General features: G+C 42.0%; 1 protein-coding gene across 3 annotated transcripts in view; it reads left to right on the forward strand.

Annotated features, from left to right (window-relative positions):
- LOC124776623 (COMM domain-containing protein 4) overlaps positions 1–27453 on the forward strand; it is a 555896-nt gene that overhangs the window by 335387 nt on the left and 193056 nt on the right. For all 3 annotated transcript variants that reach the window (XM_047251722.1, XM_047251716.1, XM_047251728.1), the window contains exon 4: positions 9008–9111. The gene's annotated coding sequence lies outside the window, so the exon portion shown is untranslated. The remainder of the gene's footprint in view (positions 1–9007; positions 9112–27453) is intronic.

Here is a 27453-nt window from a genome sequence, read left to right on the forward strand (position 1 = left end):
TGAGTCGTCTAAACTTTGTTCTGTTTCTATACAGTATTTTCTGAGGTGGAGGTACGGGGTCAGCCCACTGTTATGTCTAAGCGAGGATCTGAAACCGCGTAAAAACCACGCTCATACTTTCTAGTGAACCAGAGCAAAGCTCGTTAATCCAACGCTCGGATTCTATCCGGGTTTGGCTCACCTCCCTATCCCGTAAGCTTATTCGCTGCACATTAAGTTGTGCAGCAACTCTTGCTGCCTGCGGAATAACATAATAATTTACTACCACGCTGCAGCATAATATTCTAGTGGCTTAAGACATATTAGAAATATTAATAAGTTTTTGTTAGTGCGACCGGTGCAGTGTTGCACACAGATAGTAAAAGCTTTCGTGCACATGTACATTGTGTTCGTTGTGTCCACTTACAAATCCCTAGTCTTACAACATTTCGTTAAACCCTAATTGAGATAAAATGCGATACATATAACTGATACATCTGAAGTATTCAGCACATGAGGACGAAAAGGTTTCTCTTTCAAAAATGTTCAAATGAGTGTGAAATCTTATGGGACTTAACTGCTAAGGTCACCAGTCCCTAAGCGTACACACTACTTAACCTAAATTATCCTAAGGACAAACACACACACACCCATGCCCGAGGGAGGACTCGAACCTCCGCCGGGACCAGCCGCACAGTCCATGACTGCAGCGCCTTAGACCTTCGGCTAATCCCACCCGGCGTATTTCTTTCCACTAAGAAACTGATGCATAAGGATGCTGGTGGAAAGAGAATAATAAATTAACATTTCAATTATTGTGTTTTGTTATGAAGCGGCGTAAAGGTGAAAAATGATGTACAAAGAAAGCATCGTTGTTTGCATGATTATGCTTGTAGATTAATATTTGAATGCATGTAATGATTAATACTTAGAGTTACGTAGGTGTTATAAATTCTCTATATTTCATGTGAGTGACTTAATGCTTTTTGTCGTTGTACAAAGTACGTATCAAATAGTGCTTGTGTTGTGAGGATGGTAGCATAATTTCTTCAGAAAAATAATCAGAAAATTTTTATTAAAACTCTGTGTCATGCTGCAGATTTAATTCTTTATTTGTCCATAAAACGCCTAAGGCCTTTGCTGATAATGATATGGGTTGTTCCTGCCGACGACTGCCTATTGGTGGGTTCTCGCCTGGTCCTTCTCGTGCAGCTTCTCCCAGAAGCTCCTGTCTTCCGCGTTGTCTGAGTCTTCTCCTTCTGCCTCCGTATCTCCACGATCCTGTTAGAAAATAGAGAACAATGATCGTCATGTGGAACTTCGCATCTCTGGCAGCATATTAGTATACACAAAACTCATACTAGACAGTAAATGCTTATAATCGGGGTAGTGTACTCTTATTTGTCTCCCATCCTTCTTATAATCCTATCTAGATGCGTCACTGCCGGCATAGCCTGCTCCGATCTAGCGCATTATTTTTGCTTAGGTGGCGGGACAAGACTCTGGCAATTTCTGTTTCCACTCTTTGTCTTTATTGAAATGAACATCTAATTTTTATTGCGTTATAATATCAGCATGAAAGCAGGATTTTCCTTTTCTTTATTTCCGTATTTTTGTTTTCTGCCAGACTGTATGGAATTGTTACTGGTTAATTATATCACAGAGAATAAAAGTACGGTACTTGCATTATCACTGAGGAAAACCTATCGTTAAGGGGATCTAAAATCGTGTTAATTACTGCGAAAGGTTGCCTTGGAAAGAGGCTGTAAGAACATTCTATGTGTATGTGTTCATTAATATGAAACAGAGCGTGATATACTGGCTTCGGCGACGTGTTTTATTATGTGCGTACTGGTTCTGTGTCGAACGACTTGCTGGTGTTTATCGACTCTTAAGACGAGGTGTGAGTATTCGATTGGTGAGGTGCAATGGTCGTGGCGTTTAGTAGGTTAAACGCGATTCTGGCATGATGTCTTGTTGTTACTGGAACGATTATTACAGGTAAACAGTGCCGTCTCATCGCTCACCATTAGCTGTAACTGTCACAGGTAAATATTGTGAGTTGGCGAAGCTAACGATTTCCTCACAAAAGAAAGCTATTTTTGGAAGTGAAGATAGACCATATGACTCGATAATCGCCTTACAGACTGATAATTTCACTGATCAAAGCTGACGTACTGCAAGTATGCTTCACTACTTCCTGTTACTGATATCAGCTTTAGTCATCCTCAGAAGCTATGTCTTCTTTTTAAAACAAGTCACTCTTTCTTCTTTGTGTTAATTTACATAATTTTTCACTGGTAAATGTATGGTGTATCTAAGACGACAACGTGGCATTTACTCAAAAATTATCATGAATGTATTTTAAACTTAACACTTCGTTTTATGTATGTGTCTAACGTGGACATTTAAAATATCCTGCTTAGCCCGAATTCGCGCTGTTGTATTATTCTGCTCATTTACATGTAGTACCCTAATTCAAATGAGGATTTTTTTCAAACTGCTTTCGTCATGTTGCATTTTTTACAAATAGTTATGTAAATTGTAGTATCTGTAGGTCGTCGGGGTATATATAATGCTTTTATTTCACTTGGGTTCCACGGGATGTTAGCTGAATGACGTCAGTTAAATTATATAAAATCTCTTCCCGCGCACTAAAATGCGCCCTGTTATTCATACTGAGAGGCCTTTTGCGGCTCTGTTTTCTAACACTTAATATTCATTTGTGACGCTTGCTTGTAACATCTGCTGGAAAGTAAAATATCGCATCTGCCTTCATTTGTATTCCAAACATTGAAAGTTTCTGTTGGGTAAACTTTGAGTAAAAAGGACGCTCGCATTTGAGAACAAACAGAGGAGGCAAACCGCGCAATGAAATTCATCGATCGCGTGAAACATTTCCACCTTAAAACTAGAAATTCCATTTTGCTCGTTAGCTCAGCAGGCTGCAGCTGTTCGATCCTGCAACTTCTGTCGGTGCCGGATTATTCAGACTGTTGCCTTCGGGTTCGCAACTACCGCCAAGTTCGACGTAAGTGCTCTCATTCATCGCCATATCTGATGTGTGAGGATGGCTCGCCGTGTCCACAAGAAGCAGCAGTTAATACTAGCCGTGGAACTGCGGTGGTCCTCTGAGCAAATGCAGCTGTTATAGTGGCTAGGAAATCAGACACAGTTCTGTCGTTTTCCAGGCTGCATAGTGAAATGTGCTTAGGAGAGGACAAAATTTGTTCCTCCACTACGCGAGAAAAAGCTGCTTTAGTCGTACCAGATGGCGCGTGTTGCCCGTGACTAAAGGGTCGCTGTTTCGAACACCTCCGTCAGCATAGGTGTGGCTTCTAATATGTACGTCCTTCGTCCGTGTGATGTTCAGCGTTGTCTCCTGGCAGTAGCTCTGTAATCATACGAGGGCAAGATTAAATTTTCTGGGATACGGCGTTAATATCCCCGAAATTTCACTTTTATTATATCTGCACACGTTGCGCAATAGCACAAGTGAATCTGCGGAATGGTTTTATTTATAAGACTTTTCAGAGTACAGCAAGCTTCCGATTTCAAAGTTAATGCGGACGTTCGATTCCACCAGTATCCGAAAAACACGGATAATCTATACAAATAAAAACGTAAATTTTCGTTTGTTCAGAATCACTGATTGCTTCGAATATCAGCTTGCTACTATTTTTTAAATATAAATAATAAATATGTAAAGCATAAAGGGCAAACATTATTACTAAAAATTTCAAAAAGTTCTTGACCGATTTACTTTAAACTTTTAGACACACCTGTAATGATATGCATCCTATCTTGTCCGAGTAAGTCCTGACTGACTCGTCGATGCCGAGCCCAAAGCACTAAGGATAGAAACTTTAAATTTGGAGAGGCTGTTGATCTTGTACTGTAGGTATTGTCTAAGAAGGGGTTTTCGGAAATTCCAATCCGAAGAGAGCGAAATAGGGGATGAAAGGTTTTTTGAAAATGTCTCCGTTAAGGCAGTTTTTGAAGTTACAAGTACGAATATTGGTATTTGGTTTACACTGTTGGCACCGTTTGTTGATTTGCCCAGAGTACGGGCTGTAAAAATATAAAAATTCGATTAAATGAAAACAGAAAAATTGCGCTGACCATACGGTCCCCAAGTGTGTGTGTGTGTGTGTGTGTGTGTGTGTGTGTGTGTGTGTGTGTGTGTGTGCGTGTGCGTTTGCGTGTATGTGTGTGTTAAACTGCACGTGTGGAATTACATGTTGTCATAAAGTTCTCGGTTCCGGAAAGTTTATAAACAGCAGAACACATCCAACATTGATGAAACTTTCAAGGAGTCTACTCTTTTTCCAAAGTCGGTTACAGGAGAAACTGCGTAAAAATGAACAATGGCATTTAACGATTGGTGATTAAATGTGAATGAAATATCCGACGCCGTTGTCGTATAAGAAGAAATATTGCGATACATTCTGCGTGGGGTATTAACGACGAAAACGATTCCTAGCAAGAGGATTGCCGCCTTTTTTTAAATGTTGACCAAAGTCAGTGGTGCAGGCGAAATTCTCAGCAACATCTGTACAGTTTCAGGCAGAACACATCGGATTTCGTTCGCCGATTTGTTAATGTGGATGAGATGTATGTCTAGCACTTTACACCAGAATCGAAGCAGGTACCGAAATGGATGTGTGTGATGTCCTTAGGTTAGGTAGGTTTAAGTAGCTCTAAGTCTAGGGGACTGATGACGTCAGATGTTAAGTCACATAGTGGTTAGAGCCATTTGAACAATTTGATATGAGCCTTTAATTATGTGCAGCTGTTAGACATTCTTCTTGAAAACCGGAAAGAGCACTTTTTTTTCAATCGCTTGGTATCCTTCTGTGCTTTGGCGACGTTTGATAAACTGCTGCTGGAAGAGGAGCAAATTCTCTGGCATAATCTTTGTAGAATCTCACAGGAATCTAATCCGGTCCACATACCTTTCCACTGTTCAGCGACTGTAGCAGATTTTCTTTTCTTTGGTCTCTTATCTCAGGAATGCCATTTCGGCCTTCTTCCGATGACTGAAAGGATGATTTGTATCACGGTATTGTGCAATAAAATGATTTCGGAAGATCGAATTAAGTATTTCGGTCTTCTCTCTGTCATCTCCCGTTTACTGCCAGTATGGTCTCTGAGCGACTGAGCAACTGATTTAGCTTCGTTTACGGACTTCACGAAAGACCATAACTCCTTAGGATATTTGGTCAGGTCGATTGACAAAATCATTCGAATATTGAAGATTCTAGCACTACTCCTCTTACGGCCATTTTAGCTTCTGGCTGTCACAAGGCTTCGACTGCGCTTAAACCTATGAAGCAGCTCTCTTTGCTTCCGTGGAGACTTTCTACATGGTTTTTTAACCATGGTGGATGAGTATGAGAACTTTCCAATTTCTTATTTGTGTCTAATGGAACGAATTTGATGCTTTGCAACTCATTATTGTTAATCACGAATTTAATCGTTTTATTTGACAGTGTACATTTTAACTCACTAGCAACGTACAGAATCTGAAATTACCACTTTTATCTGCAGTTGTTTACTAGTTCTATTAATCGCTGCCATATTACCTTATAAATACACACATCAAAAAAAGTTTTGCATCACCTCGGTTCCGAGAGTTCCTGAACCTGCAGAGAAAATTGGAATAGAGATCAACATGACATCATTTCCGCCCTTTTTATTGCTCATGAAAATCACACATTGCATGTTGCACCACCATACAGCGAGACTTCAGAGGTGGTGGCCCAGATTGTTGTACACGCCGGTAGCTCTAATATCCAGCATGCCTGTATTCATCGTGGCATACTATCCACAAGTTTATCAAGGCACTGTTGGTCCCCTCAACGGCGATTCGGATACATAATGCCACCCGAAACCATCTGGGAACCTCCACCATGCTGCACTTCCTGGACAGTGTGTCTAAGGCGTTCAGCCTGACCGGGTTGCCTCCAAGCACGTCTCCGACGATTGTATGGTTGAAGGCATATGCGACACTCATCGATGAAGAGAACATGACAGTCCTGAGCGGTCCATCTGTACCGCACTGCATGGTGTTGTGGTTGTAAAGATGATCGTCGGGAGTGAAGTTGCGCATCATGGCGCCTATTGCGCACAGTTTAAGTCGTAACACGATGTCCTGTGGTTACGCGAACAGCATTATTCAACATGGTGGCGTTGCTGTCAGGGTTCCTCCGCGCCATAATGCTTAGGTAGCGGTCATCCACTGCAGTAGCAGCCCTTGGGCTGTCTGAGCGAGGCACGTCATCGACAGTTCCTGTCTCTCTGTATCTCCTCCACGTCCGAACAGCATCGCTTTGATTCTCTTAGAGATGCCTGAACACTTCCCACAAAGTAACCATGCGGACGCGATCGAACCGCGATATTGACCTTCTAGGCATGGTTGTACTACAGACAACACGGGCAGTGTACCTCCTTCCTGGTGGAATCACTATAACTGATCGGCTGTCTGACCCCTTCCGTCTAATTTGTAGGCGCTGCTCATGCATGGTTGTTTACATCTTTGGGCGGGGTTTGTGACATCTCTGAACTGTCACAGGACCGTGTTTGTGACACAATATCCACAGTCAACGTCTGTCTTCAGAAGTTCTGGGAACCGGGGTGATGCAAAACATTTTTTGTTGTGTGTATGTGGATATATTTTTGTTCATGTTGATTCCCAAGGCACTTCAAATAGCCAAAATGAATAAACAAATGACACCCACGTCCGAAATTGTTTCTCTGTCTTAATACATTTCGAAAACTGTAAGAGTGTTGTTAAAATTTTGTCTCCTATTACGCACTGTAGGTTGTGTGTCTCTCATAGAGACCGCGAAGACAAGTTTAGAATAATTACAGCGCAAACATAGGCGTTTAAGCAGTTACTTTTCTCGCACTCCGTACGTGACTGGAACTCGTGAACATGTGATACGACGCTAAGTGTCCTCCGATTTATGATTCACAGTGGTCTGCAGTGTTTGTAGGTGTAGAGAGGTGCTTCGTACTTCTCATATGGAGGAAAAATTGCATTGCTTACAGTCATAAATTTGTTGCGCACAGTATAAAGATTTCTGTGGATAAGTCACCGAGGTATAATACCGGAACTGTCTATATTTTATATACATCTTCTTTCAGTTTCTTCTCAAGTTTCTATTTGTCATATCTATGTTGCATTGGTTGCCGCTTGTCTCTGAATGTGTGATGTGCTAGTCTTCTGTACGTAGATGGCGAAAAGACGCAGGTGAACTATAAGCCATTTGTTCTGTATCCTTGCTTTCCACGTTATGAGTTTAGCACAGCACTGTGTAATCGTTACATGTCGAAACAATCTTTCTGAAGTCTAGTTCTGTTTATCGGAATCAGTTTTCTGCGTTATATTCTTCTATTGTGGCTTCCCTGAATCACCACATATGGTGATTATTTTAGTAAGGTGCTGGTTTTCTTCTTGCTAGTTCTCCATGCCTAATAGGCTACCACTGACCAGAGATTCATTTTAACGGCAAACAAACTGATTCACATTTTTAATCAAACTGCGATGTCAGCGTAAATTCAATAAAAGTTTTATTTGTATTAGCATCCGGTGACAAGTAAAGAAGTGCACTACAGAATCTGATACCGTTGCTGTTTCCATAGCAGCAGCCGCTTCTATCATAGCGCGAAAGAAGTCTGAAGTGGCTCTGAGCACCATGGGACTTAACATCTGAGGTCATCAGTCCCCTAGAACTTAGAACTACTTAAACCTAACTAACCTAAGGACAACACACACATCGATGCCCGAGGCAGGATTCGAACCTGCGACCGTAGCGGTCGCACGGTTCCAGTCTGAAGCGCCTAGAACCACTTGGCCACAACGGAAGTCTGAAGTGCTCAGGATTTGTTTTATCGAAGTGCCCTATTGTAAAGTATCAGTTCGAGCTTGTGATTCCATCTTGACCTCGCTGTCTACGGGGCATTAAATCCTAATCTTCCTTCCTTCCTCAACCTCTTCATTTGCCTCAATAATTTGTCCACGTGTTCCTCGGTCTGCTAGGTTATTTGTCCAGAATGTAGCACATATAAATTGGCAAAGAAAAAAAAGGGAAGATTATAGTTTCCCATCGACATCGAGAAATTGAGCACAAACTCAGATTTGGGAAGGAAATCGGTCGTATCCTTTTCAGAGGACCCATCTCGACATTATCCATAGGCGATTTAGAGAAACCACGGGAAACCTGAATCGGAACGGTCTAACGACGATTTGAACCTCTGTCCTCCCGAAGTATGGTAGAACTAATCCTAAGCACTATTCCAGCAAGACAAGGACTGGTGTCCGATTCGAGGCAGTGTCACGGTTCGTTTGTGTGAGAGAACCGAACTGGATGGAAGCGTTTTGAGGACAGCTGAGGAGCTCAGTTCCAAAAATTTTACATTAGCGGTCAACGATTGTTAGAGGTGTATGTTAACCATATGGCCTTCCGTACTGACTTTCAGCGTCGCCACAGAAAAGTTCGACACGGTGGTTGGTCGGCAGTGTTTGATCCCCCTGACCTGTTCGTTGATTTATTATTATTCGTGCAGTGGTAAGATGATTAATTATGGGTGTTACTGATTTCTATACATAAATTCGCTCGTGCGGCCCCTTCTGCCGGAGGTTCGAGTTCTCCCTCTGGCATGGGTGTGAGTGTTTCCTTAGCGTTAAGTTAGTTTAAGTAGTGTGTAAGTCTAGGGACGGATGACCTCAGCAGTTTGGTCCCTTAGGAATTCACACAACCCCATTACTTCGCTGAACATTATTGTCGTTTGTTTCTGTCCAGGTTACCTTAAACGAAATACTGTGGTCATAATACTGTAAGGCACAGGTCAATTAGCATTCTTTGGTTGCGGAATAGCGATCAGAACCCACGGTCATAATTATTTTGTCTTATATGTTAGATTCAGGGAAACAGATAATAGCATTTTTTTCAGCTTCTACAGTATTATTCCGTTAACTAGAGTGACAACACTATCCATTCTGATAATCCTATTTGTGTTACAGGATACAGTAAACCACTGGCCTTCGTCTTCGCGGAAGGAATCCTGGTATCCAGATATTAGAAGAGCGAGCGCCTCTTTCTTCCAAACGTAACACGTCAAATACAGGTAGGTTTCTTGGTGTTCGTAAGGATATGCACCTGTTGGCATACATAGAGAATGTGCTCTCTTCACCCTCATGTTACCTAACTTGTCACGCTTTACATCGCCATTTGTGACGGTATTAGACTTTTGACTTGGCGGCTCATTAAAGAAGCCTTCGTAAAATAACAGGGACCCTATTTGGTCATTAAACAAACATATGTTAGTAAGCAGAACGAATGCTTCACACTATTTCAATATTTTTCACACTATTTCAATATTTGATGTATAGTGTATAGCTAAAAATAATCCAGTTACGATTTGAATTACTAAACACAGCCTGCAACTGAGTTTGTGCTCTTCAGAACTATCGTGACAGGTGAAATCAGCGTGCTGGACGGGAAGTCGAACCCACAACCTTTTCTGTCCAGGTGAGTGGTCCTACCAACTGAGTATACAGGCACCACTGACGACCCATCCTCGCAGCTTTACTGCGCGATTCATTACACCAACGCGCGACTGCTTGTCGGTCTCCCGTTTTCACGAACATAGATTCCGCCACATTCATATAGAAGTTCGTAAATGACTGTTGAGGAAAGTTTCTGGAGATGCTGTCCACAGTACAGTCATTTGCGAATTTCCGTGTGAATATGTCAACATCCTTGTCGCCGAAATTACGAAACGGATTAGTATTACGTTTTGTGCGACTTGGGTTACACATCCCATCTGCAGTTGCCAAGAACCACGAAAGCCGTGGCAGATATTCCAGTTGTCAAGAAACTCAGAAGCGGCAGGTAAAAGCTGCCCTAGATACAAGCTAGACGTCAGAGCACTGCGTCCGCGTAGCGAAACCGAGTGAGCGTCGGTTGTTCGCCGAGTATCGAGCACGCGCACGCTGCAACTTCGAGGTCTATACGCATCTGCGTGATTTCCGTATTGCTATTCAAGACGCGCTAGCGGCTTTATCTTCGGGATGGCGGTTATCGCTGATACAGCTGGTTTTCGGTTACATCGGTTTTCAATGCAAGTTTAAGCTGACTGTGAAAACCTCTCAAAATAACCGATGTCTGAAATAACCGATTTTCGGATTTTTATTCCTTTTATTTCCTGCAATAAACGTAGAAACCGACCAAAGATTGAAAAATTATAACTCTCTCAGTTTCAAGATACGTAGAATCAAAATATTAAACTATAAAGACAAATAAAAGAAAAGTTAGTCCGTACCACCATTCGCAACTTTTCTTGTAAACTGACACGTGGTTGAATACTACAAAAAAATCAGCAGTATTTTCCTATTGGTGCTAATTTTTTGATTCTCTACTCAAAAATATTGTTGTAAACGGGGATCATGCCATTATATGGGCATTATGTAATAGTAAATCTAAAAAGTGTTAATCTGTCCGTTTGCAAGGGCTACTAGCAGATAAAGGCATATTATGTAGACACAGGCAACAGATCAGGTGCTCCGTATTTTTAGTGTAAACTTTGAATGAATTGTTATGTTTTCTCCTTATATGATGTAAGTTTGTTGTGGTTTCTTCCGTTCTTATTCTTATAAAGCAAATGGAGGGTTATAATTCAATGATGCGGCACTTCGTAAAATACTTACAGACTAGGGATGGTGGAATTCTGTGACACAACTTATGTTCAGCGACAACAGTGGGAAATTAACATGTAGACCAGATAGGGTAAGTCTCCCACTCCGCCGGCCGAAGTGGCCGTGCGGTTCTAGGCGCTGCAGTCTGGAACCGCGAGACCGCTACGGTCGCAGGTTCGAATCCTGCCTCGGGCATGGATGTCTAAGTTTTAGGGGACTAATGACCTCAGAAGTTGAGTCCCATAGTGCTCAGAGCCATTTGAACCATCTCCCACTCCGCATATATGTGCGTACCATCCAGAAGATCACGCCACTTGGTAACAAGTATATTAACGTCTGAGAAATGCTATACCAATTCTTATTTCGTGTGTTTATTGCTTGTTTAAGTCAAGATTGATATTAAAATAGCACTGATAGCTTTTCCCATTTCATGTAATAAAGCCATAATTCAAGTCAAAGGAAATTTTACGAATAAAATTACTCGTTTTTAAAAAAGATTTATTTAAAAACCAAAACTTGTTGCTCAAATTACCCGCCATTACGAATGTGGACGCACTCAACGACTGTGATATGACTTTCAAAGTGATGGAGCACAGCAATCAGTCGTCCTTTTCTTTAAGGTGCTCCGGAAAGGCTCAAAATCATGAAAAGTTCAATTTTTACTTTTTTGCGTCTTCTGAATCTGCAGACTATTACCTTTTAATAGATATATAATTTATTCAATTCCGAAGACTACAACTATTTTTAAATTTTTTTTTAAATGTGTTCTACATGGGCGTGACCCACTGTGGCGCTGTTAAACTGCTGTCAAATGGTGTTATTATTAACGACCGTGTTCATCAGGTACATTTTAGTGATGTGAGATAAAGTATGTGTTGTGGCTAACCTGTGATGGTTCAATATATATCGCTGGTGTGATTGTCGATTGTTTCATGTTTATTTACTCTGTCGTTATGTCGAAAATATTCGTAATTAATTCTGTTTCTTGAGTCTCTGTTTTGTTGAAGTATAATAATGAGTAAAAGTAAAGTTATTAGAAATCCTCTGAAGGCTTTTAAGTAAAGGAGAAATGTTGGAAAGCCAAAGGTATGTGTTATTACTGTAAACAATAAAGACGATAACCAAGTGAGTGAACCTAACCTCTCAAGTACACCTGCCCATAGCTGTCAAAGTGGGAAAGAAAATACTTCACAGAAGAAGCTTGGTTCAATGAGTGAAAACTATGAATGTTTTATGGGCGAATCGGATGTGAATGAAATATTTGATATGTCGGTTCTCAAAGGAATTTTTTCAAACTGGGTAAGATGTATTCATTGTAGTGAAGTTGGTCTGGAACTCTCCATAATAAAGCACGTAGGACTTGCTAGTGAAATACAACTGAAATTTGATAAGTGTTCATACATGACCACCTTTTGGAACAGTGTTGCAGTAACTGCAACTGAAGAAAATGGTAGCAAAATCTACGAACACAACAACGAGCGATGCTTGCTTTAGACAAGGAACGCCTTCGGGCTGCAGACAGGGCTGTAAAGAGTCTAGAAATACAAGCAAGAGTAAACAGGAGGAGGAACAAGAGGAAGCTGGAGGAGGAGTTTGCAGAGGATGAAGATAATCCATCCTATGGACCTGGAATGCACTATAAAGTTAATCCAATCTTTGTCGCTCGATTCCCAAAACTTTTATTTTCTCATACTAATTATATGTTTTCTAAGGATCTTCCAAACATATGTTTCAAACTTTCAGTAAATGTTACACAGTACCTTCTGCATAATTTAACACAGCCTTTTTCCAAAAAACTGTATATTTTTGAATATATAAATAAAAAATTGCAAAAAATGTTGTGAATTTTCATTACAATTGAAAAAAAAATCATCTTTAATAACTGAACTAAAATTTTGTAAAATCCCTGTGTTAAGTTGTACCCCATATTCCAATAAATAATCTGTAAAAAGTTCAACTTCCTACCTCAAATACTTTGTGAGGAAAGATGTAATTTATAAGCGTTGTTTTAACATTGCAAGTATAGGGCGTTCCGGAGCCCCTTAAGGTTTTGTTAAGCAAATCTAGATTTCGACTAGCGCCTAGCCATTATCAGTGCACTATATCATAGTGTCAATACGTGTCCTAATACGTCAGTCCCCTGTTTGAAGCCTTGAACGAACTGGGACAGAAGCCCGAACAATAGGGGACTGACGTACTAGGACATACAGTGATACTATGAAACGGTGCATTGATGATGGCTAGGCACTAGCCGAAATCTAGATTTGCTTAATAAAACCTGAAAGAAAAGGACGACTGATTGTTGTGCTCTATCATTTTGAAAAATTGTTGCACTACTGCTATGGCTAATTGAAATGCCAGCTTTAACCCGGTTATTAGTAAAAACACCAATTATAACAGTGATCAAACAAATAACGAAAAATACCGATTATTCAGAACTAAAATACAGGTATCAATTTTAACCGGTCTGTTTTTCCCATCGCTATTTTGTCATTAGGCGTGGTAGCGTCGATCATCTTCAGCAACTTCCGCCAAGCTGTGCGAGGTTTATTCATCCTCTCTGTCGCACACCACCGCAGCCGAGAGAAGACCACGCGTATTAGTCACGCGCTATCAGTGCTCTAGTACAGCGCTCCATAATCTATGTTCCACGGAAGAACGATGTGCCGTGGAGATCACTCATGGGTTCCACGAAACTTACGTGCCATTCTTCATAACACTCAACAAAGCATCGTAAAATTAACGCCTCGAAGAAAAATTTAAAAAGTTTTAATGACTCTTTTAAGCTGTATTTCCCCAACTGAACAGGAATTTAAATGTCAGAATGAATTCTGGATTCGAAGCACATTTATTGTCACTTGTCACTGCACGACTTCGACTTTCTAATGAGAAGAAACTTTTATCGAACCGAGGCCTCATTCACCATTGTAAGAAAAATTTATATTAGTAGTATTACTGGGTTTCTGATGCAGTTGAAAATATGAATATGCGCAGTTGTTGCTTCGTTGGTACTTTTATCATTTGCATTTACATACATGTGTGAAAGAAGTTCTCAGATTAGCCTACGTGTTAATAAAAAGTAAAAAGAAAAAGGAAAGAAAACAGTATCAGACTTGATGCTGAACCTGTCATGAGAATTCAGCTTCATCCATAAAAACGAATACTAGGAATATCTATGAAAGTAAAGTCCGGCACAACTCCCATCATTAAAATTTCGTTATTTAAGTTACTTTAATAACTTTTGGGTTCATTTTGAAATTACTTTTTCAAACAAATAAGTCAGATTACCTCCCATTAGGAAAGTGGGTGCACTCAGCGACTGTTATGTAATTTATAAATGATAGAGCGCAGCAATCAGTGGTCCTTATTTTTGCAGGTTTTATTATGCAAATCCAGATTTCGGCTAGTGCCTAGCCATTATCAATGCACTATTTTTTAATCTCGATGCATATTAGTTCCCTGTTGTTCGGGCGTCAGTCACAGTTCTTTGAATACTAACATGCATCGAGATTAAAAAATAGTGCACTGATAATGGCTTGGCACTTGCCGAAATCTGGATTTACGTAATAAAACCTGCAAAAATAAGGACGACTAATTGCTGTGCTCTATCATTTATAAATAAATACATATTATTAGAAATAATTTTCATTTTTCTTGCAAATAATCTAATTACAGAAAGTCACATTAAGAACATATTGTAGAAACAAACCAGGGGTTCATGATAAAAGTGGACTTCTCTAAAAGTTAATTACAGTTACTACTAATAATCCCTTCAAGCCCGTTTTGTATGGTACCCCTCCCACTCCCGTGTCCCAGTTTTTTCTTTATTTCAGTTACTGTAGTTGAAATTTTACTTTGTATCATTACAGGTGTTTCATTTACCTGTTTAGTCACACTTGTTACGTAGTGCCTGTTTCTATTATTGGACCTTTTGAGGACGAGATTGTTACTCGGCCACCCCCTTGCAACATAACACCAAATTTTACTATAAGTATTACAGTAATTTGTGATGTAGTTAATTATTTAATGTGCCACATCGCGTTTTAGGAGTTTCGGTCCTAAATCAAACATTAACAATTTTCGCCTTTGGAAACAAATTGAGATACTCTATATTATTTTAAAATCTTTCATCCCACAAAAATTTCACAGCCGCACATTTTTATCTTTGTACCTGACGATGACGTAACAAATAAAAACCGGTTTGTAAAGTAATGAATGTTGTGGAATATTACACCAGTGTCAGATTAGAAAACGCTACTCTGTTAGGAGCTGCTGATTCGCTGTTGCCTGCGAGTCACCTGCTAAAATGGCTCAGACAATAGTCTACTATGCAGCCACTCTACCATAGGCACTTTGGCTTCAAACTATTCAATGAAGTATCAGAATGTGACCTCGATTGTCACCTGACGACCGAAATAAGAAGGTGTATGTAGAGAAGACCATGTCTATAAACCAGGAGTTTAGTCAACTGTGCCGGCCAGAGTGGCCGAGCGGTTCTAGGCGCTACAGTCTGGAACCGCGCGGCCGCTACGGTCGCAGGTTTGAATCCTGCCTCGGGCATGGATGTGTGTGATGTCCTTAGGTTAGTTAGGTTTAAGTAGTTCTAAGTTCTAGGGGACTAATGACCACAGCAGTTAAGTCCCATAGTGCTCTGAGCCACCATTTAGTCACCTGTAAGACGACAACTGCGAAGACTGTCGAAACGTCGGTTGATTTAGAACTTCATAATATCGCGGTCTTTAGGTGACAGAAGCCATGGGATAACGATATGCGCATATACAGATGGCAGAAGTATCGCGTACACGATGTAAAAGGGCAGTGCAATGGCGGAGATGTCATTTGTACTTAGGTCATTCACGTGAAAAAGTTTTCGTAATGATTCTCGCTGTACGACGTGAATTAAGACAACGACCGCGTAATGTAGACACATGAAACATTCCATTTCTAAACTAGGCAGTTGTTAGGGAAATCAATATTCCGAGATCCACAGTGTCAAGAGCGCCTTTGCTGACAGCATGAAAACGCCTGCAGCGCCTCTCCTGGGCTCGTGACAATGTTGTCTTATCCTAGACGACTGGAAAACCTGGCCTGGTCAGATGAGTCCCGATTTCAGTTGGTAAGATTTGAGGGTATGATTAGAGTGCGGTACAGATACCACGAAGCCATGAACCGAAGTTGTCAACAAGGCACTGTGCAAGATGGTGGTGGTTCCATAAAGAGTGTGGGCTGCGTTTACAGGGAAGGCACTGGATCCTCTGGTTCAACTGAACCGATCATTGACCGGAAATGGTTATGTTCGGCTACTTGGAGACCATTTGCAGCCATTCATGGACTTCGTGCTCCCAAACAACGAGGCGCCATGTCACCGAGCCACAGTTGTTTACGATTGGTTTGAAGAACATTCTGGACAATTCTAGCGAATGGTGTGGCCACCCAGTTCGGCCGACATCAATCCCGTCGAACGTTTGTGGGACATAATCGAGAGGTCACTTGGTGCACGGTGTCGTGGGGTTTCCTACCATGTGGTTTCCTACGAGCAGTGGCACACTAATCCTGTCAGAGGCCTGGGCCGGCAAAACAAATCGAGGCTTCCCTTGCTGCCCCCTCCCACCCTCCTCACCACACAGGATTTCTCCGAGAGTTTCAAACGCAAACGGAAGGAAGTCCCACATTGCTTATCATCTTCATTTTGTGTCGTGATAATTTACAAGGTATAACGTTATTTTACGTAACACTGAAAGTGACTGCTCTCGTAATCTCGTTACTATTATTCAATAGCTATGTTGCCTCTTATACGAAAGAAATCATTACATGATTTCTGTTGTTCGAATCTATTATTTATGTTTCACAACTAAGTCGGCATAGAGCGAGCGGGGTGTATAAAAATGAATTCCTATTTCCCCAGCCAAGAGGAAGGTCACTGTCTACATAAAACTTCGTTCATTGCATGGTGGAGGGTACTTTACTTACGGATTTCAACAAAAGCCACAGTGTCGCTCCGATCTTGATGAAATTTCGTACATTTGATCTTCAAAACAAGGGGAACCCCGCCGTCTACGTGAAATTTCATACGGTGTATGGCGGAGGGTGCCTTACAACAGAATTACACACCATTTAACTGATCAGCTTGGGAGTTGGCTCATGTACGTATGTTTTCGTGGTGAAGGCGTTTACACAAGCCAACGTATGCTGGATGGCAGATGGTTGGCCTACCTTTAAATAAATTCAACATCGTCTCGTCAATCAGCATCGAAGTTGGCAGATATACGTATTTTTTCATATACGGGGAAAGATGCGATGGCATGACGGAGGCGGAGGAGGAGATATACGGAGAGAGGAGAAAGTGATGGGGGCGGGGAGGGGGGAGGAGGTGCATCCAGAGATGTGAAAGAAGCAGATTAAAAGCGAGAGGGAGCAGCAGGTAAACAGAGAAAGGGGGAACACTGTAATAAATACATAAATTAGGGGTGTTATTGTGAATTTGATGTACTATTAGAAAAAGCGGAGGAGGAGGTGGACAGAGACGGGAAGATTGATGGAGAAGGAGAGGAGAATGGAGAGGAGGAGGAAGTGTTGTGAGAGAGGGGGGGCAGATGGAGGAGATGGAAAGAGAGGCGGATGCGCGGAAGGAGGAGGTGGATAGAGAGACGAGATAGGACTAAATGGACAAGAGAGATGAGGGAAGAAGGGATGAACTGACATAAAACTGGGATGAATAAATATCCGGGCAACGCTGGGTTTACAGTTAGTAATTAGATAAAGATTTACGCGACAACGGGTGTGTTCATTTGTAAGAAATTAGAGAATATTTCCCTATGGTTAGATGCGGTGTATAAAAGTTCGATAACTAGAGTGTTGTTCTTGATGTCTACAGATTATAAAATTCGTTGCTTAATATAGATGACTCCACCAAATTTCATCTAGTTGGAATTTCATCTTTCTAAAATGAACTACATAATAATCAGCTGAAAAATGCTCCTGTTGGAGCACAATAAAGGCAAATATGATCGTGTTTAAAAGTCTCTGACAGAAAAGTGGGCAACCAGCTGTCTGAGTCCTCATTCCGCCTTCCTCACATAAATTCTGGAAGCTTCACAGGACGAGTGAAGATGTTATGTAAGAAATTTACCAAGTAAAATTTCAGTTTTGTTGAGATAAAAATTTAATAAATAGCAGATTGTGTGTTAGAACTTTAGAAATACCGTTAATAGCGTACTTTAGTGAATGAGATCCGCCAAATACAAATAATTAGTTTTGTATGACATATATGACGAAACTCCCAAATCGGCAAGTTAACTGTGCGAAATTATTGATGCTGATCGACGTCGACACTCTCAGAAACGGTGACAACATCTGCACTGAGGAGAGCAACTGGGGTAGGCAAGCAGTGGGGGAGGCTCAGTTCGCAAAAACCCCGTTAGGGAACCGGTTGCTCTGGACAGCTTCGCTACCTGCTGCACCCTTGTAGGAAACCGCACGATAGGAAACCCCACGTAGCCTGGTGCACAAAATCCTGCTCTGGTAACTCTTTCGCAATTATGGAAGGCTACGGAGGCAGGGTGGCTCAGTATTTCTGGAGGGGACTTCCAGCGACTTGTCGAGTCTAATACTACGTCGAGTTACTGCACTGCGCCAAGCGACACGATATTGGGAAGTATCACATGACTTGTCATTGCCACCTGTTTGTTATTGGATGAGTCTTGATTGGAACTCACGTTTGTGGGGTCGCCCCTGCGGCCCCTGGCGGGCCAGAAGGAGTGCTGCGCAGCGAGGCTGCGGCCGCGCGTCGCCCAGAAGGGCCCCTCTGCGGAGGCGGAGGCGGAGGAGGGTCCGGCGCGCCGCCCCCGGGCCGGCCAGAAGGCCGAGCCGGCGGCCGTAGAGGCCAGCCGCAGCCGCAGCAGCCGCGCCGCCTGCCCGCGCCGGCCCCTCGGCGCCCAGAATGGCCCCTCCACAGACTCGGAGCCCAGCAACGCTCCGCGGCTCACGAGCTCCAGCTCACCAGGTTCACGCTTAATCACTCCTGCAACTAAGTCCACCATTGTGAAACTCTCACCGTAACGTAAACCAATACAGTAACAACGATAGTCATAAACTTTTAACTGTAACCGTGTGGCGTTAATGCCACTTCACTACCCATGTTTATTACACTTTTGTTTCCTAATTTTACAGTACAGGAAGATTTTGTTACGGGAGGCTAGCGAGTAGGTAAGATCGCAAGGCAGACTCATTGAACGGTACACCAGATGGTCACATGGCGTGAGAACGGCCTGGGGAGCGAGAAGTCTGACGCTCGAGTTTTCTGTTTGTTACTGTGCATGCACTGCACGTACACAAATGTACACTACTGGCCATTAAAATTGCTACACCAAGAAGAGACGCAGATGATAAACGGGTATTGAATGGACAAATATATTATACTAGAACTGATATGTGATTACATTTTCACGCAATTTGGGTGCATAGATCCTGAGAAATCAGTACCCAGAACAACCACCTCTGGCCGTAATAACGGCCTTGATACGCCTGGGCATTGAGCCAAATAGAGCTTGGATAGCGTGTACAGGTACAGCTGCCCATGCAGCTTCAAGTCGATCAAGAGTAGTGACTGGGGTATTGTGACGAGCCAGTTGCTCGGCCACCATTGACCAGATGTTTTCAATTGGTGAGAGATCTGGTGAATGTGGTATCCAGGGCAGTAGTCGAACATTTTCTGCATCCAGAAAGGCCCGTACAGGACCTGCAACATGCGGTCGTGCATTATCCTGCTGAAATGTAGACTTCCGCACGGATCGAATGAAGGGTAGAGCCACGGGTCGTAACACGTCTGAAATGCAACGTCCACTGTTCAAAGTGCCGTCAATGAGAACAAGAGGTGACCGTGACGTGTAACCAATGGGACCCCATACCATCACGTCGGGTGATACGCCATTATGGCGATGACGAATACACGCTTCCAATGTGCGTTCACTGCCATGAGGCCAAACACGGATGCGACCATCATGATGCTGAAACAGAACGTGGATTCATCCGAAAAAATGTTTTGCCATTCGTGCACCCAGGTTCGTCGTTGAGTACACCATCGCAGGCACTCCTGTCTGTGATGCAGCGTCAAGGGTAACTTCAGCCATGGTTTCCGAGCTGATAGTCCATGCTGCTGCAAACGTCAAAAATGGTTCAAATGCCTCTCAGCACTATGGGACTTAACTGCTGTGGTCATTAGTCCCCTAGAACTTAGAACTACGTAAACCTAACTAACCTAAGGACATCACACACATCCATGCCCGAGGCAGGATTCGAACCTGCGACGGTAGCGGTCGCGCTGTTCCAGACCGTAGCGCCTAGAACCGCTCGGCCCCTCTGTCCGGCTGCTGCAAACGTCGTCGAACTGTTCGTGCAGATGGTTGTTGTCTTGCAAACGTCCCCATCTGTTGACTCAGGGATCGAGACGTGGCTGCACGATCTGTTACAGCCATGCGGATAAGATGCCTGTCATCTCGACTGCTAGTGATACGAAGCCGTTGGGATCCAGCACGGCGTTCCGTATTACCCTCGTGAATCCACCGATTCCATATTCTGTTAACAGTCATTGGATCTCGACCAACGCGAGCAGCAATGTCGCGATACGATAAACCGCAATCGCGATAGGTTACAATCCGATCTTTATCAAAGTCGGAAACGTGATGGTACGCATTTCTCCTCCTTATACGAGGCATCACAACAACGTTTCACCAGGCAATGCCGGTCAACTGCTGTGTATGAGAAATGGGTTGAAAACTTCCCTCATGTCAGCACGTTGTAGGTGCCGCCACCGACGCCAACCTTGTGTGAATGCTCTGAAAAGCTAATCATTTGCATATCACAGCATCTTCCTCCTGTCGGTTAAATTTCGCATCTGTAGCACGTCATCTTCGTGGTGTAGCAATTTTAATGGCCAGTAGTGTAAGATCAACATTGAGTGAGATCCAATACGGAACGGACGCTCGAAATTGTGAGGCACTGTTGTGTAATTAATTTGACAGAGATATTTTTTGAAGGGTCACTGTTACCCCGAAGTACATATCGTGTAACTGTTTTGTCGTTGAGTGTCAAGTTCATTTATGTGAAAATGGCACGTAAGAATGACATTTTACTATCTGAGGGTGCTATACGGAGACACTGTTGGAACAACTCGACTGTGAATATGACGTAAATGATTTTCTTGATGAAACTGATCAGTCTACCATATCTTCAGACAGCAATGAAGAAAATACAGTTGTTCATGGCAAGAATGCTCACTGTTGGAGCACAGCTGTCCCTAAAAGTTCAGTTCTGTCAAATGCCGATTACTCGTAGTCCACGTTCCAAGAATGTGGAAATAATGAAAGAACAGATTTGTGAATAATGAAGAACAACTCAAAATATTCGTGTAATATGTGCATTTCATTAAATGAATAGCATCTTCATCTAATCGAACTGCAAATAGTCTTTTAGAGCCGGATCACTTTCAGATTTGTTCACTGAAAAATTTCCATGAAAATTTTTACTTAGTCTCGAATTTTGGATGTATTAATTCTAGTGTTGATTGAAAAAGTACGAGAGAGGTGAAATAAAATGAGTCTGCTACACGAGAGTCCAATTGCATTACGATATATTCTATTTTCAGTCAATATGTCTAGCAAATAATTGAGTCACTGTGACCTTTGTGTACACTTTGCGTGAAAATTTCCGAGGGATGTGGTACTATATTTAATAGCACTGAATTCTTTCCCCTGTGCCACTTCGTTACACACTGTTTATTGCATGGTCGTCAGAGCCTGCGGCCTGCAGAGAAGAAACGAATTGGGACGACAGCTACATCTTTACAAGACGGGAGGAAAGCAAGTTACCTCTAGTGATTCTAGGGATAGTGAGCGCCGACGTTACTTACTGAAATCCACCATGTTTGTTAATCCGAAAAAGTTTTTTTTGTGGGAAGTGTTACCTTCAGGTACACACTGTGTAGTATTTGAGCGTAACAATTTGTATCTTTTGGGACTTACAATTCACGTACCCTAATGCATACTTTGCTGCGTCCAAAAACATAAAGTTACATACTTACTTTTTATTCGTTAGTAGGTACATGTCTGCAAACCCTGTACACACTGAAATTCACATGCCACGGTACCGTAGCAGGCCGACAGAGAAGCCAAAGCACAACCCATTCACAAAGCCGACTGTCGTGCAGTGATTGGTTGTCAACAGCAGCAGAAATGCTGTAGCTGTGTCAAGACAATGTAGTTGCAGGCCCGGATCTAGGGGAGGGGGGAGGGGCAAACCGGGGTTCTTGCTCCAATAACGGTGAGCTACGCTACCGTGGCATGGGGACTGCAATGTGTACCAGCACGGCAGACAACATAGAACTCCAGTCTCGCCACAATCTATACATCATTGCCGTCACAAACACACTCGTTTAGTGCTTGGTTGCTGATTTACGTGCAGGCACAAAAGGTGCATGCACATTGAGTAGTAGATTTTGACCAGATCGCTCGTGTAAAACGGACTTAGTCTTCTTAACCCAAGTGCGTTTCTCTCTCATTTGAAGTGCGTCTTCCATGGATGTGCTGCATTTTATAGCATTTTTAAAATATAGCGTACCATCATCCCCAAAATTTTTACTTTCTCCACTACCCGTTTTGATGGTTAAACCATTATCGTAGGATGGTAAGCATCTTTTAAATAGGTATTGCAAACATCGGCGATTTCTTGCTGCTGCGCTTGATGGGGCCATGAAGGTAGATTGGGTCTTGCAAGTGCAAGACGAGCAGTTACTTCTCATTGTACGTCAGCGACACAATGTTGCCTTTGTTTTGCGAATAAGTTTTTTGATTAAAATTTTTCACTACTGTCCCTCCTTCTGAGAGAGTACGTGACCGTGAAATCGTGCTAGTGTAATGTGATCGTCCTTAGTAAATGTAACTCAGGAAGCTCTTCTTCTGTCCCCTTGTTTTGCGTTTTGACACTAAATTGACCAGCGAGTGGTTAGATAGCTGCTTGCGACCCGTTTATTGAAATTATGCACGATCAAAGTTTTTTTGCGTTTTATGAAAAACCTTTCCTTAAGAAATTAGCCTGAAAGTTGCAGGAGTCAAGCAAAGCCACTTTTGTTGCTCTTTTTTAGTAACCGTATCGAAATTTGGTCTAGATAAAAATTCTACCACTCTTACTCAGCAAGCAGTAAAAAAAGGATAAGTTTGGAAAAAGAAATAAAAATTCAAGAAAAACACACAAAAACAGATTTTTAGAATGGCATTGTAATTCTGTTAGCACGCAAAAGGCTTGGAAGGTCATAGTAGCGTAATATGTCTACGAAACAGGACAGTAAAATTAAGCGAAAATAATAATTCGAAATTAGCGGTATTTAGCGGGACAACACGAAATCGGTGATTTTTAGAGATATAATGGAATTTTTAAATGTGAGAACAGCAGTTTACTAATATCCGTAATTGATATTTATTAACTGTTAAAACTGCATTTTGACTTCTAATCTCTCGTTTGTAATCATAAACTAACAGTTATTTTCTCACGTAACGAGCTTAGATGTGTCGAAGAAAATAGCACCGAACTTAACACATAAACCACGGAATTTGGCAAAAAAACAATACCAAATTTGTCAAAAAGCACCAAATTTATCAAAATAAACAGCACCGAATTTGGCAAAAAAAATAACATGGAAATCGGAAAACCTAGTAACATTGAATTTGCAAAGTAGTAGAGCAAAATAGTACCGAATTTGGTAAAAAAAGGAAAAAAATAACTCCGAATTCGGCAGGAAGTAAGGGCAAATTTGGCAAAAATACACCGAATTTGGCAAATAAATAACGAATTTTGCAGAAGTATTAATTAATCTGAAAAAATAGCAATGAAGCCAACAAAAAGTGACTCCAGTTTTGGACGAAATTACACCAAATGTGACACAAAATAACACTTAATGTGGCCGTAAAATAAAACGATTTTTTGCTGTGTTTGGTTGTAAGAAGATGATGAGGGAACGGTAAAGATGTTGTGTAGGTCAGCTTTCGTATTGTTGTGCAATAGAAGAATGTTGAAAATTGCGTGGGTAAGGAGACTAACCAATAAAGACATAGTGAACCGAACTCGGAAGAAATGAGATTCGTGGCACAACCTGGCGAGGGACAGGTTGATCGTTCTCACCCTGAAGCTTCAAAGAATAGTTAATTTAGTGATGGAGGGAAGCGTGTGGTGTAAACATTTTAGAGGGTGACAAAGGCTTGACTACAGTAAGCGGGTACAAGTGATAATGGGTGCACTTATTGTAGACAATTGCACAGAACAGCAGCAGCAAGACGAGCAGGACTCACCGGCGTGCGGGCTGCCGCGCTTGCCCCTGGCGGGCACGAAGGACTGCCCGCCGGACATCGAGGCCAGGTAGCTGCGCAGACCCGCGCGCCGATCGCGACTCGCCGCCCACTCGCCCGCCAGGCCGGCGTCCTCCTCCTCGCCCGACCCTCCAACCATTACCTCTGTGGGCACAAGTGTGGCGACTTCAGAGGAAGCCACTATTCGTACTTCCGGTAACTGCACTATCTGATCATCTGTTAGTGGATGTTAATATGGGGATTGTCCACCCTTCGCCCTTATGACGGCTCGAATTGTGCTGGCGTCTGTTTCAATAAGATTTCTGAGTGTCTGTGGAGGAATAGTAGCCCGTTCGTCCTCAAGAGCTGAAACCAGAGGTGTTCATTGGTTTCGAGTGCTAATAACGCCGACGTTGAGCGGCTATAAGCTCCATTAGGTTAGAGTCGAACTGTGGGCTGGCTACTTGCTATCAGAAATGTTATTGTCCACAAACCATTGCTTCACAGATGACAGAATGCATTATCATGTTAATAGAATCAATTAGCGTCTCCAAAATGTTCCTCTACTGTACACAGTAGATAATGCTGTAAATTGGGTTCATATCCATCTCCCCCCATGAAAAACTGCCCGTACCAAACAACCAACAAAATCTCCACACTTCACTGTTGACGCTACACCTGATAGCAGGTAACGTCTTCTAGGCATTCGCCAACCCCCAGACCCTTCCACTGGGTTGTCAGATTGTGTTTTACTGGCAAGATGCGAATACTTGCTACATGCAGTTAAGTCGCCATATTGTGTGCAGAGCCCAAGACCAAATAGTTTTGTAATCTGGTGATCTTCAAAAAAAGTACTGACGTTGTGCTTTACGTTGCTACTAATATACTGTATATTCATGTTGCAATATAGTATCTTTTGGTTGGGTTCAGTGAAGACACAGAGCAAATACACAAAGAAAGAATCTCATACTAATTTGCTATTTCTTTCTAAAAATGGTAATAATTACTAACAGACTTTATATCTTTATGTGTTAGTTTTATTTTCCTTTTTATTTTGTCAAAGATAAAATCTAGAAATTACAGTTCACTATGTATTCAGGCAACAGTAATATTAGGAACTACATTGCGCAAAACTTTCTCATAATTAATTTTTGTATATTAGACCATTCTCCCTAATATGCTAATAACGTAAACCGCTTCATTCGCATTTAATCGCGATTTGTTCAACAGCACACTGGAAACTATTACTTCGATTTCACCTTGGGGCACAGTTTTTGTCGCCCTTCAGTGGATCATCTTTAAGAGGAGCACGGTAACGTTTCAGTTTAGCCATTATTTCTTAACTGCGGAATATGAAGGAGCTGAATCTATTTATACAGTCACCATCTTCGTAGGAATTTTTGTTAAGCGTGAACCGTCCTGAACTGGGAATCTTATGGCAGTATGGTACAGACGAGAAGAGAATAGAAGCTCTTGAAATGTGATGTTGCAGAAGAATGCTCAATATTAGATGAGTAGATTAGATAACCACGAGGAAGTGTGGAATCAAGAAGGCAAGAAAAAAGCTTTAGGGTACATCTTGACTAGAGGAATAGAAAGGTAAAACTCATGTTGCGGCACCAAAGAATGGACAGTATGGGTTTAGGTCACAGTAATTACGCAGAGATGTAAACACTTGCACAGTATACAATAGGGTGGAGAGATCCGTCAAACCAAACTTCGGACTGATGACAACGGCAATCACGGTGTCCCAGCGTATCCATTTGAACGTCACACATACTTCATAGAAATCATGGTCACCTGTGTGCTAGGTCAACAGTTTCCCAACGTTCTCTCATATATTGTGGAGCTGAATTTAGTTCAGCTGACAATTTCAACATAGGGTGTTTCACAATAGCGATTAAAGAAAGAAACTTGTATCTCAGGTAAGAGAAGTGTGTTCTTGGCAATGAACGCATATGCTTGTTGTGTTCTACTTAGAGAGAGATCGCTGTTCGGATAATCAATGCAAATTCGGCAGTACAAAATAGTCATTCATAGTTGATATTATTAGAGTTCAGTGGTTTCCAACTAGGGGGTTATTACCCCCATAAACTAAACAGTTTTTGAAAAGTCGTTACTATTAATATTTTGTAATTATCAATATTTTGTAATTCCATACGTTACCAAAAATTATTTTCTTCCATACACCACTACTAACGTGTGACACAATGTGGTGATAGTTACAGTTTGTGAAACGGATGTATGAACATCTTCCTCACATAGTCCACCCCAAACACACAAACTTTGTACTTTGTAGCAAGCATCAATGAAAATAAAATTGAGCTACATATATCACATATTCTTAAATATCTCATGGAAACTACATTCGCCAAGTTGTAGGTAGTTCCCTCAATAGATGAGAATTGCTTCATTATTAATTTCGCAACAATAAACGAACAGACTGACAGCACAACACAACAGTAACTATGTAATGACTGCTACACTGCTGTATGGCCCACACATTATTGTTATAGAACAGAAATAAATAATAGAACACAGTATGTTGCCCTCGACGGCGAGTGCGCCCTAAAACAAAACACACGGCGAGTGTTCATCAGAGACAAGGATAACGTCAGGCGTGCTCCAGGGAAGCATGATAGGACCACTGTTGTTCTCTATACACACAAATGATTTGGCGGACAAGGTGGGCAGCAATCTGCGGTTGTCTGCTGATGAGGCCGTGGTTTATGGTAACTTGTCGAGGTTGAGTGACTGTAGGAAGATACGAAATGACATAGACAAAATTTCCAGTTGCTGTGGTGGATGACAGCTAGCCCTAAATGTAGAAAACTGTAAGTTAATGTGGATGATTAGGAAGATCATACCTGTAATGTTCGGATACAGTATTACTAGTGACCTGCTTTTCACATCACGTCGTTTAAGTGTCTGGGCGCAAGGTTGCAAAGCGATATTAGATGGAACGAGCATGTGAGAACTGTGGTAGGGAAGGCAAATGGTCGACTTCGGTTTATTGCGAGAATTTTAGAAGGGTGGTTCACCTTTAAAGGATACCGCATGTAGGACGCTGGTGCGACCTGTTCTTGAGTACTGCTTGATTGTTTGGGATCCGTACCAGGTGGATTGAAGGAAGAGATCGAAGCATTCAGAGGCGGGCTTCTAAATTTGTTACCGGTAGATTCCAACAACACGTAAGTGTTACGAAGATGCTTCGGGAACTCAAATGGGAATCCCTGGAGGGAAGGCGACGTTCTTTTCGAGAAATGCTATTGAGAAAATTTAGGGAACCGGCATTTGAAGCTGACTGCCGAACGATTCTACTGCCTCCAACACACAATGCGCGTAAGGACCACGAAGATAATATACGAGAAATTAGGGGTCATACGGAGTCTTACAGACAGTAGTGTTTCCCTCGCTCTGTTTGCGAATGGAACAAGA

Source organism: Schistocerca piceifrons, chromosome 1 (assembly GCF_021461385.2).
Source record: "Schistocerca piceifrons isolate TAMUIC-IGC-003096 chromosome 1, iqSchPice1.1, whole genome shotgun sequence".
NCBI classification, from domain to species: domain Eukaryota; kingdom Metazoa; phylum Arthropoda; class Insecta; order Orthoptera; family Acrididae; genus Schistocerca; species Schistocerca piceifrons.